General features: G+C 34.4%; 1 long non-coding RNA gene across 2 annotated transcripts; it reads right to left on the reverse strand.

The window, feature by feature from the left end:
* Positions 1-269: 269 nt before the first annotated feature.
* On the reverse strand, positions 270-3,331 carry LOC113300416. 2 transcript variants are annotated; one of them, XR_003335782.1, is made up of 5 exons: positions 2,931-3,331; positions 2,723-2,788; positions 1,422-1,693; positions 1,111-1,270; positions 270-649 (listed from the first exon to the last, which is right to left on the reverse strand). It is a non-coding gene; the product is annotated as an uncharacterized LOC113300416 (long non-coding RNA). The 2 variants fall into 2 exon arrangements; XR_003335783.1 differs by having other exon boundaries at positions 1,422-1,564; positions 2,931-3,328.
* Positions 3,332-13,476: the final 10,145 nt, after the last annotated feature.

The following is a 13,476-nucleotide window of genomic DNA, read 5'->3' on the forward strand; positions in this document are numbered from 1 at the left end:
AATATAAAAACATGAATTACTTAACTTATGCATTTATATAATAGTAAGAAATTCGGTAGGACAGACTTAAACCCGTGCAACGCACGGGCTCAACACTAGTAAATTGAATTTACAGGACATTTCTGATTTTTCTAATCAAAATATTTATATTTAATATAAATTGCATTTACCGGATATTTCTGATTATTTTCTTTTTTTTTTGTTTTGGCTGAATTCGTATTTAAAACTGAATCAGCTAAAGCTAAATTTGGAACCTAACGAGTTGAATCTAAAATAAAATCGAAAATATATTGCATTTAAAAGAAGAATTCAGTTTCACATTACAACCAAAAAAAAAGCATTACAACAAAAAAAAAGGATAAATTCGGCATTTACAACTCAACACACTGAAAAAACTGAAGTGAAGCAGTCAATCTACTGAAACTGCCACTTAATCGGCATTGCATTTTCTTCTGTAGAAGTTTTGGCCACCTAAGCATATGACCTAGTGAAACATCATATAACACCCCAATAGGATCCATTATTTCATCAACGAGGAAGTTATATTCAGCATTGCTGGTGGCGTAGTAAAATTACCACAAGCACTTGCAACAGCTCCCTTTAGTTCCTCGAAAAGCAATACGTAAGGGAATGTGAGTAATCCAGTATCCTGCGTAAGAAGACGCCAAGTTAGTTTAGAAACACTATCAACAAACATCAAAGCTATAAAATGTTACAGCAGCAAAGGTACATAACCAAAACAGGAAGAAACATTTTTTGAGAGAGACAATGAAGATGTTGGAAACAATCTAGGTACGGGATAGAAAGGGAGACGAACTTATACTCTTCCTTTGTGGGAATAGACACAAAGGAGAATTCAGTTGTTCCAGTAAGAAAAATACTTACTACTTTTGTGTAGTTTGCCTAGTAGGATTATGACAATTAAAGCCGCTACTTTACATAACCACTATCTAGTTAATATAATAATTCAAACCAGCTGTAATTAGAACTAAATTGAGGAAAGCATAGGCAATTGCAAAGCCTTTACTGAAAATTCACCTGGAGAAGGAAAAAAATAAACAATATATATCCAAAGAAGCAGAACAAAGCAGCAAATAAGTCATACCATACCTCGGAACTTCCTGTAGGTGGATTGGTAGCTAACTGACTATGTTTACATGAAACAATTTATCCTCCAAAACCAAAAGACACCGCCACTGGGCATTTCTTCATCCAATTTGGAGCTTTCCAAGTACCCCAATCAAAGTCTTTATATAAACATTATCGATCCCTGCTCAAGCATAAAGCATAGACACGGTCAGCAACTTAATAACATTTGCTTTATACAGCAACAAACAGTTTATATTAAAACCTTACACAACAAAAAGCAGTTTATATTATGACAACATAAATTGAGGATATGCTCTGGTAAGACAACTCACATTTCTTTTATCAAGTACAAGTCATCCAAGAACTGGAGGATGTGAAGGGCATAAAGGCAGCAAAAGATGGGTCTTTGAAAAACTCCAAAAGCCTTGGAAGATTCTTGAAAATGCCTCTACGATTCATTTCTTTAGGAGGAGTTCTGTAGGTCATTCATAAATTAGTTTCCATCAACGCACTGGCAAGTGATTAGACAAAATAAAAAGAATAAAAATATATATAAGTAATGACAAATTTAAACTCCATTTCAGCTCCATCATCATCGCATTACCTACAATTAAACATGTGGACAAAATTTAAAATTTTGCACGACTTAAAATGACTTGCCGTAGAATTTAAAATTGAAACTAGAATAAAAACTATCCTGAAATTAGTCACCACATGGAAACCAATGGACATGGTCCGCGCCATTACCAATAGATTTCGGAAGTGAGATGCAAGGAAACAAACCATACAATGACTCAAAGTCCGGCTCTAGCATAAGGTTCTTATTGGTCATGCACCACAAATTTAAAGGAAAATTCAGAGAATACAAACATCTGGCAGAACTAGTAGTGGTAAACATGTGGACAAAATTTAAAATTTTGCACGACTTAAAATGACTTGCCGTGGAATTTAAAATTGAAACTAGAATAAAAACTATCCTGAAATTAGTCACCACATGGAAACCAATGGACATGGTCCGCGCCATTACCAATAGATTTCGGAAGTGAGATGCAAGGAAACAAACCATACAATGACTCAAAGTCCGGCTCTAGCATAAGGTTCTTATTGGTCATGCACCACAAATTTAAAGGAAAATTCAGAGAATACAAACATCTGGCAGAACTAGTAGTGGTAAATAGGTTCTTTGTATTGCAATTACTCAGCAGTCAGCTCTTCTATAGGCAATGCATCCACATTGGTTAAGAATCAAACACTAGAACCTTGATGCCTATATGATCCGTATAATACTAATTCACTTACACATGCAACGAATTTCAAATTAAATCAAGGATATACAACAGAATTTATCAGCAATCACCTTGCCAGAAAAGCTCTCAATTCATTACTGTGAGTCAAATCGCTAAGATGTTGCAAAACAGGTTACACGTTACCCCATGAATTACTAGGAAATTGTCACCATAACTTCTGTAAACAAATATAACAAACAAACCCACTACCCCTAATTTTTGTTGAAATTAAATTGGCCCACATTTTCAAAATCAAATACAATTGAGATAACAAGTTCTAGAACCTCAAAATCAACATTCAATGTTCAGAGTTCTAACCTAAATAGAAGACTAATGGTTGTTCTTACCATCTCACTGTTTCACAAGATCTCCATCTCCATCCTTGTAGTCATCATCTTTTGTTGCTGAAAACCCTAAAAAACGAAGTAAAATAAAGATGTTTCAGAATTATTTTAAGGATTGAAAGAAAATTGAAAGAAGAAAGTGACCCTAAGCAGAAGAATGAAAAATTGAAAGAAGAAAGTAACCCTAAGCAGAAGAATGAAAAACTTAGACCTTCATGATTTCTTCGTCTTCATCTACTTATTCTTCTGCTACTTCTTCGGCGTTTTGTTGTTTGATCAGAGAGAATGGTAGAGAGATTGAGAGAGATGCGGGGATGGAGGGTTATTGATTTGGTTTACAGGGATTTAGTAGATGACTAGGGTTTGTCTATGCTCTTCTCAGATCGAATGATGTCAAGAAATTTCTGGTGAAGTGAAGGACAAAAAGATGAAGTAGTTTTGAAATTGGGAAGAACCCCTGATTCTCCATTCGAATTAAAAAAATTTACGAGGCTTTGGTCAGATCTTGATTGGTGCAAGGATCTTTCTGCAGTTTGTGGTTTTCTGAGAGAAACGTCTAGGGTGTTCAATGTTTTCGATAAAAGAGACAAAAGAGAGAGCCAAATGAAGCGTCGGGTGATAAGGACGAGGTGGGAGTCATGGGACTCATCTCTAGCCGAGCAGGAAAAAAGGTGCGAGAATAAGACCATTATAACCCCTATGTGAAAGACTTACGCCTAGTTTTCCGGTGACTAACCATTTTGAGACTTGCATAAAAGAAAGAGGCTAGCCATTTGTGGCGCAAAATAGAAAATTAATGTTGGGCGTATAAAAACCAAAAATATTCGTCAGACTTATTGCGTGATTTAATAGTTCATCATTAAATCACACATCTAGTAAACTATGACATTTAAGAATAATATTTTTTTTGTGTTAAATAGTGGGCCGAACTATTTTCACGTTATATGACAGAACTTGTTTGTAATATTCTAATCACGCAACTAATATATCATTTTAAAACGTGATTAACAGCCCTTTCTGGACTAGTGTATAATCAATTAACACATAATAAAATCTAGAAATCCAAAGAACAAATATACCAATCGATAAAGGTTGTGAGGAATTCCATTGAGTTTGTGGGTAACCCATGCTTAAATTTATAGTTTGAAACAATAATATTAATTCTGTTAAATACTTTCTGCTGGTATTTTCATAAAAGCCCTAAAATCACATTAACAGTCTTCTACACTCTGCTCCTATGATGGATATGTAATTGTTCAACATTTAAGTTTTGAATGATGACCTTATTACGTTTGAAGAATGAACACTTGAATCCCGGAGATTCCCCATCATCTCCGGAGCCGGTGGAACAATAGTCTTTCACTAACATAACGAGAAAAAAGAATCAACCACCCCCAAGAGCCCCAAGAAGTTTTTTCAACCATGAGGGGAGTCCGGAGGATGAATTAGCTTTAGGAGTTTTCCCTCCTGTTGACTGGTTAAATATTTGGATAACTAGAGATGGAAAATCAATTTGAAAATTCAATCATTCCATAACATGAACGAACAATCAAGGTACCTTTTTCCTACTTCTTGGTATATTGCAATATGATTTTGGATTCTCAGTATTGATAACTACTTTAAGTATAAAGGGTTTCAGGTAGCCTATTTTCACCATTAAGCGTTCTGACTACATACACACTCATACACAATGGCTTCTGAATTACATCATACTCACCAAATATCTCATTCTACATACAGAACAATTCCAGATTTTTATAAACTTCTAGAAAACTTGGTAGAAGAAACACCAAAAACCAGGATTTTAAAAGAATCATATTATTTCATAGAAAAATATCATAGGTGTTGAACATGAAAATATATAAATAAATAAAAATATGTAAAACTAACGTTTGTTCTAATTTGTTTATTTTAAAGAATTTTCTTTTTGATACGACCTAGTACTTCGGGTTTGGTATTTTTCTAATAGTGTCATTTTTATTTTGTTTTATATGTAATATAACATATGTATCACATATACATATATAATATATATCTCATTAATCCCTATTGACCATATTCCCATTCTAGTAGCATTTTTCTGCGTTTCTTCAATTTTCAAGACGACAATATTAGCTCAAAGCTCTTATTACATAAATGTTACTTATAAACATGTTAGTAATTATTAGATCGATGCTCGGTTGATTCCACAAGTTTTTATATTTCAAACTTGTTGTCAATTGTTTTTGATCAAAACTATATCTTGATTTCTGATGTTGAAGCACTGCTCGATTAAACCACCAAGCGTTGGTATGTCAAGTTTGGTTGTCATATTTAGTTCCAAAACTCGAGTCGCTTAATAAGTGAACTAGAGTCAACTTCATTAGGTTAGGCTAGAAATGATAGAAATATTGAGCTCTAGTTACTCACAAAGATCTGAAAATAGATTGGAGAGAACAAAGACATTATCCTTTAGCTTGAGGTTAGTAACTACATACTTGACTTGTTCCATTTCTATCTTGTTTCTTTCAAGTCATTTAAGATTGAAAACATCGCATCTGAAGTTATATATTTAATACTCTAGTATTATACTTGGTCATATCATATGATGAAAGTGTCAAGGAAGTATATTGGATTACGAAGTATAACGTTTATCTTTTGAAAATTCATAAATGCGACATCAACATTGTTAGAGCACTGCTCGGTCGAACTCGCAAGCGTTGCTATCTCAAGCTTGTTTGTCAAGTTTAGTTTATCAAAACTATAGTCTTGATTTCTAGTCTACTTATAGGAGTTTCAGTCTAGGATAGATTGTGTAGTTGAGATTTAGACTTCACGGCGCTTCCAACTGACGAAGAAGATCTACTGAAGAACTAGAAGGAACTTTATCAACAAAAGGTATGTGGAGACCAAAACTTATCTATCACTCAGAAGTCTATTTTATTCTATTATCTCCTACTGATATAAAAGTCGTATTGATATAGACTTTCATATCATACACATTTGTTATTTCGAGATGAGTATATCTTGATTATCTATTTCTCGAAATATGTGTTGGTAGCTTTTTACTTTAGCTACATTCATTGTTATCCTTGACGAGTTTAGTTGGAAACAATTTATTTGTTGGAAATTAAATAATAAATCAAAAGATGATGATGTGAAAATACTCTTGAAACGTCTTACATGATTTTTGTGAGACAATCATTTGATGTCGACTTGGAGAGTTTCGTATTGATCATTCGATCACTTGAAAATTGCTTAGTAGCTAATCGTTTGTGTGAGACAACCATTGTCGTATTCTAAGAATGTTTTCAGTTATTGAAATCAGAATTTAGAACTAAAACCCATGTCTGGAAAACATCACAAGACGCGTACTTAATGTACAAACTGTGTTGGTATAATTCAGGTCTGAAAACTAAGTTTGCATACCCGTATGCGAACTGTTTTAACTGTTAAAGTCCAGGAAACAAGTTTGCATACTCGTTCGCAAACGGTTTCACCTGAATTAGGTCCGGAAAAATAGTTTGCTTACCCGTTTGCAAACTGCTGGTCAAGACCAATGTCCGGAACTTAAGTATGCATACCCGTTCGCAAGTATGTTTATAAACTTATGAACAAAATATATTTATATATTATGGAATACAATCTTTGCAGACCGTGGATTTAAATGTTCATGAATTGATTCTTGTATAAGTACTTTGTACAATTACGAATCATTTCGATTTTGCTTCAATTGGATCATATGTACTTTTATGTGATTGTTAACAATTGAACAACTCTGTGAAACACAATTAGATTCATTTGATTATCTTTCATGATTGATTGATCATCATAGTTGATCTAGATGTGTTAGATAAATGTGGTTAAGACAAAAGCGTTCATATGGATAACTTTGGTTAACTATTATTGAGCCAACTCAATATACACATTTAGGTATGGTTACCCATATCCAAATGAGAGTATATTTCATTTGTGTGTGACAAACTAAGACCATCTAATGGTGGAGAGATATTTCTTTGGTTTCAAGTAAACTTAGCTTGCATCTTAAATCATCTAACAGTGAATATGGAATGCTTTGTTTCTAAGCTAACTTAGCAAAACCTGATTTGAAAGGCTATACAAAGGAGAACTCTAGAAACTGGGAAACCTAATCCCCGCACCTCCTATGTGATACTTGTTGTGACTAGAGTCTATTCTCCTTTAACCTAGGTTTTTCCTAAAACCATTATAGGTTAACGACTTAAAGACTTCATTGGAATTCTGAAGCCAAATCCAACTATTTTCTTTGTAGTTGCGTATTCTGATCTTACTTGTTCTATCGTATTGAGTACTATCTTCTCTAAGATTTTCTCGAGATTTATCTTCGATAGGTAAGATATAAAAAGTAATCACAAAGCTGTTCGTCTCATCCTTTGTGATTCCGCAATAACTTGTTCAACTACCATATAGTTAAGTTATTGTGAGGTGATTGATATTTTACGGTTGTTTTGGGGGAATATAAGTCCGGATTATCAATTGGTTCCTGTGCACCTTAATTTATCATAAGACGGAACAAACTTCATAGGTATTTCTGTGGAAGAAAGATTTATCTATCTGAATAGACTTTTCAGTGGGATACAGACTGGTTTATAAGTCTTCGAATTTGGGTCGTAGCAACTCTTAGTTGTGGGTGATATTATCTAAGGGAATCAAGTGCGCAGAGTCCTGTTGGGATTCAGAGACGTAAAGAACACGACTGTACCTTGATCAGTGTGATATTGGTTAGGGTTAAACTATATTCTAGTCTAAATTTCAATGTAGTAGGCTAGTGTATGTAGCGGCTTAATACAGTGTGGTGTTCAAAAATGGACTAGGTTCCGGGGTTTTTCTGCATTTGCGGTTTCCTTGTTAACAAAACTTCTGGTGTCTGTGTTATTTTTTTTCTGCATTATATTCGTTTATATAATTATAATATCACAGGTTGTGCGTAGTTTAATCAATTGGTAAATCCAACCTTGTTTGTTGGGTGGTAATTGATTGACACTTGAACATTGGTTTTTGATATCGTTCAAGTTATTTCTCATATCAATCAGGCTCATAGATTCTTATTTGTTCGATTGCAGATTGTATTGAGAAAGTGAAATACAACTCTTGGATATATTTTCTTGATTGATTATGACTGTCTAGTTGATTCTCGCGGAATTATATTTGATTTAGTCCATACAGATTGTCGAACAAAATAATGGGTATGGTTGTTAGACCCCCGTTTTTTCAATTGGTATCGGAGTAGACAAACACGTTAAAGACCTTATAAGTCTGTGTATGTAGCAATCTGACTTTATGGCCATCAAAATCTCTATAGATGCTTCACCATATTTAGATTGACTCAACTCCGACTGTGTTTTAGAAACCATCGATGAGGTTGATTTTTTAGATCTAGAAAAAACCATCAAAAAACTTTGTCGAGAAAAAACAATGATTGATAAGGGAAACTGATGGTCTTCATTGCGAAATTTATATCAAAAATTGTGATCTTCGAGAATGGTCTGAAGAGATAGTTAATCTCCAGAAGAAGTTGGATGAACAAATCCAGATCAACACTGATTTTGTTGCAGAAATTGCAAAAAGCAAGGATTTGAAGTCTATCAAAGTGTCTTCAATGGATTTGGAAAACTCCTTCAATCCGTTCCTAAAGGATTGCCGTAAGTCAGGGGATAAGAGGTTTAGGCTTTGTAAAACTTGATGTGACTCAGAAGTTCTTTGATAAGAGTAAACTTGTTACTACTCTAAAAAGGTATACAAATCTAACAAGAAATCCAAACCAGGATGGTAGTGTTACTATGGGAGCTTTTGCTCTAAAATCAACATCACCCTTTCAATGGTTCCTTGATAGTGGATGTAGCCGACATATGACTGGAGACCTTTCATGGTTTGTCAACTCAAGTGATTTTCAAGGAGGTCCGGTAACATTTGGAGATGGAAGTTGCTGCTATATAAGCAAGAATAGGACGATCAAACTACCATGGGTTCCTGAAATCCATGATTTTGTATACGTAAAAGGTATGACTGCTAACCTACTTTCTGTTAGTCAGATTTGTGACAAAGGCCATAAGGTTGTCTTCAATACGAATGGATGTGACATTGTAGACAATACTGGAAAAATAAATTTTCAGGGAACCCGTGGTAAAAATAATTGTTATCTTCTTGATACTCAGTTTAATAATTGTTGCAAATTGACTAAGGTGGAATCTACACATCTTTGGCATGAGCGTTTTGGTCACATCAATTATCGCCTTCTAACTAAGATCATTGACAAAGAACTTGTTAGAGGTGTTCCCAAAATCAATGCAAAGATTGAAGGTGTTTGTGGTGCCTGTCAAAAGGGTAAACAAACAAAAGTTCCACATAAATCATCTCGAGATATTCTCACTAAAGCTCTGCTTGATTTAATTCATATGGATCTCTTCGGTCCCATTCAACAACCTATTGTTGATGGGAAGAAGTAAGCTTTATTTATGGTAGATGATTACACCAGATTTACTTGGGTAGCATTTTTAGCTCACAAGAATGAAACCCTTGATGAATTCAAGATTATTGTTAATATAATCAAGAAAGAACATGATCGCAAACTAAAGAAAATTATAAGTGACCATGGAACTGAATTCAAAGACACCAAAGTGTTTGAATTTTATGATAAATTGGGGATTATTCAACAATACTCACCACCCATTACTCCACAAGCTAATGGAGTTGCAGAAAGAAAGAATAAGAATATTCAGGAAATGGCGAGGGTAATGCTCCATAACAAAAACTTATCGTTGAAGTTTTGGGGAGAAGCTGTTTTTACAACATGTTATTTGATCAACCGTGTCTATTTATGTTCAAAACCCCTAAATACTCCTTATGAGTTGTGGTACGGTAAGAATCCCAACTTACACTATCTCAGAGTGTTTGGAAGTATGTGCTACATTCTAAAGGATTGAGAACAGAAAGGGAAATTTGATTCTAAAAGTGATGAAGGTATTTTTCTTGGCTATGTATCTGATAGTCGTGGTTTTCGAGTATACAATCTTAGAATGCATATGTTATGATGGAATCAGCAAATGTTATCACTGTCTATCTGAGCAATTTCCGTCAAGATAACTCTCCTACTGAATTGTCTCCAACTGAGACAATTGAGAAAGTCAAAGAAATCCCAGAATCACTAGAAGTTGTCCCAATGGTTACTGATCCTGACGTTTCTAGTGACGAGGAGAAAACCCCTAGTCAGGGTATTCCTATGGAACAAGAACGTGCTCCTCCTAGGAACCTCTGGGTTTAAAGGAATCATGATACTAACAATATTATTGGAAGTAAGGATTATGCAGCTAATACGAAAGAAAAACTTCAAAATATTTGCAATTTTGGATGTTATCTATCACAAGTAGAACCAAAAAAATTGATGAAGCTCTTAGAGATCCGTTCTAGGTAAATGCAATGCATGAAGAGTTAAATCAATTTCAAAGACAAGATGTATGGGAACTTGTACCTTGTCCCTCCAATATTAATATTGTTGGTACTAAATGCATATTCAAGAACAAGTCAGATGAATTTGGCACAGTTGTCAGAAACAAAGCTAGACTTGTCTCTCAGGTTTACTCCCAGATTGAAGGTATCGATTTCGACGAAACCTTTGCTCCTGTTGCACGCCTTGAGTCCATTAGACTAATTTTAGATCATGCTTGTTTTCTCAAGATTAAGCTATTTCAAATATACGTAAAATCTGAATTCTTAAATTGATGCTTAAAGGAAGAGGTCTATGTTGCTCAACCTAAAGGATTTGAAAGTTAAGATTTTCCAGATCATGTGTTTAGGCTAAGAAAGGCATTATATGGATTAAAACAAGCACCTCATGCCTGGTTCAAAAAACTAACTACTTCTCTTCTTAGGAAAGGTTTTTCGAGAGGAGGTGCTGATAAAAAAATTGTTCACCAAATGGAGTGGGAAGGATGATGTTATTGCTTAAGTATACATAGATGATATCGTTTATGGATCAACCTCTAAGAAACTTGTAAAAGATTTTCAAGTTTCTCTTTAAAAGGAGTTTGAAATGAGAAATGTTGGTGAATTAAAATTCTTTTTAGGATTACAGGTTCAACAACACAAGGATGAAATTTACTTATCTCAACGAAAATATGCCAGGAATCTTGTGAAAAGGTTCGATCTTGAGAAGTCAACTCCAAAACTTACTCACATGCTTACTACTGGCAAACTGCATAGAGATGAGAAAGGTGTCAGTGTGGATCAGAAACTCTATCGATCTATCACTGGAAGTCTTTTATATCTTAAAACTAAGAAACCTATTGCGTTTAGTGTTGGTTGTTGTTTTAGGTTTAAGTTTAATCCAAAGGAATCTCATCTTGCAGCAGCAAAAAAATCATGCGATGTATTCAACACACTATCGGTTATGGTTTATCTTATACTTTTGATACTAACACTGATCTTACTGCTTACTCAGATGTTGATTGGGAAGGATGTGTAGAGGACAGAAAGAGTACATCCGGGTGATTTTACTATGTAGGATTGAATCTTGTAACATGGCATAGCAAGAAACAAAACATATGGTTAACGGATACATATGTAAGGGGGAGAGGTTTTCATTGTGAGATGAAGTATTGAATAAGGGGGAGTAATACATATCACCATAGTATTATTGTCAAAGTTGTGAAAAACGAGGGTACCCAAATATACCTCAATCTAAAACTTTTCCACCTATAAGTCCTTTACCGAAAGTGATTGTCTATGGACTGAATCGAGACAATACAACAATTCGGTCTTCACACTTTGTGTGATCGTCTATGGATACGAGATCGAGAAAATACAAAAATCAAAGTGTGATTACTTGATAATAGGTTCGGACTTAACCAAACTCTATAGGATTGCTATCAAGTAATACGGAATTAACGTTTGTGTATTTTACTTCTAATTATAATAAAAATAATTATAATTCCGGAAATAGAAAAGTAAAAGACACAACAAGATTTTGTTAACGAGGAAACCGCAAATGCAGAAAAACCCCGGGATCTAGTCCAGAATTGAATACTCTCAGAATTAAGCCGCTATACAAAATTAAACCAACTTCATATAGTTGAGATCCAAGCAACTAAACCTATAGTTCACCTAGTTTCTTCAGTATCCCTGCGCTTCCAACATTCGATAAGTGCAGGCACTGGAACAATTCCTTTGGTTCGTATTCCAAACAGTAAAGGAACAACAAATCTGTTCGGTAACAACTCTTTTCAATCAAGTGATATGAGTTTGACAAAGGCTCTTCCGTTTAACCAATAAACTCCTTTGTCAGGTCCGAGATCTATCTAAATATACAAATACCAAAGTTGTTGGGTTTATATTTTGCAATCAATAATATTTATCACCAAGATAGAATGTATTGATGCCGATCTACACAACTAATCAATCACGTTTATCAAGATAAACCGATTATAGTTGAATCCCAGCCGATCAATTGTGTTCACACCAAAGATTATGAAACCAATAAGAATCTTCTTTATCTTCAAATCTTCTTAGATCTTCAATAAACACATGCACACAATAACTTGAATCTCCTGTGATCAATCACGCACAAAACGGAGTCTGATAACAATGGATTATCACAAGACATCTTTAGATATAACAACAGTTCTAAAGATTCCATCGAAACTTCGATCTAGTTTGAGTGAATCTTATATCAGATGAGAAGATTCTCAAGCATAAACAAACTAGGTGCAATCAAAGTTCAACTACCGTTAGTCAATCAAATTAAACCGAAAACTAATAATACTGCAATTATCTAGTTTCCCACCAAGGGTACTGGTAGAGCTTCTCAATCCCAATGAAGTCTTTAAAACGAGCGGTCGTAAGAGATTTCGCCTAATTATGGTACTTTCCTCTCCGGATAGACAACTCCACCAGTAACAACAAAACTTGCATGGTAGTTTTGCTGGCTCTGAGGATTAGTTTGCTCGAAATGCAAACTTAGGTATTTATAGACCAAGGAAGTTTGGACACCAAGGAATTTCCAAAACCGAATATTCTCAAGATATGCAATAAATGCCCAAATCGGTTTTCATAATTCCTGGAAATGCTTTGTCCAATTAGTAAATGAACATTACCAATTTTTATTCTCCAGAGAAGTGCATTTAATTGATGGAAATTAAAAGCATATAAAACTAAAGACCTTAATTAAAAGATCCGGGATTCTCCTTTAGTTATTAAGGAATAAATTTGAACAGTAATAGATAAGAATTACTGAACGTGTTCAAAGTATGTCGACATCTTATTCTTTGTAAATCATTTTCCATATTTACAATCTTGGAACCGATTTTCCACACTTCCAAACAAGTTTAGAATTAGTTCATCTGATTTCCAAGAACTATATGTGATTGATTAAAATATTATCAAATCACTAATCATGGGTTTAACGGTTTTACCAAACACAAAGTTCAGTTCTACCTCCAAGTGGCTACTAGGACCGATTACAACAATTTCCATAAATTGGTTACCTTAGTACCAGGACCGGTTACCACAAACTCATGGTATTACTTGTGATCAGTTACACATGTCATAGGATTGGTTGCACCAACTACTAAGACTTGTTACACCTCTTACAAGGATCGATTACACATTCTCTTGTGATCGGTCACACCAACTTACTAGAATCGGTTACCCAATGACTAGGATCGGTCACACCAATTACAAATATCGATCATACCATCTCAGGTGATTACTTAAGATCGGTTGCACTAATAAAAGTCATACCAATA

Source organism: Papaver somniferum, chromosome 7, assembly GCF_003573695.1.
Source record: "Papaver somniferum cultivar HN1 chromosome 7, ASM357369v1, whole genome shotgun sequence".
Lineage (NCBI taxonomy): Eukaryota > Viridiplantae > Streptophyta > Magnoliopsida > Ranunculales > Papaveraceae > Papaver > Papaver somniferum.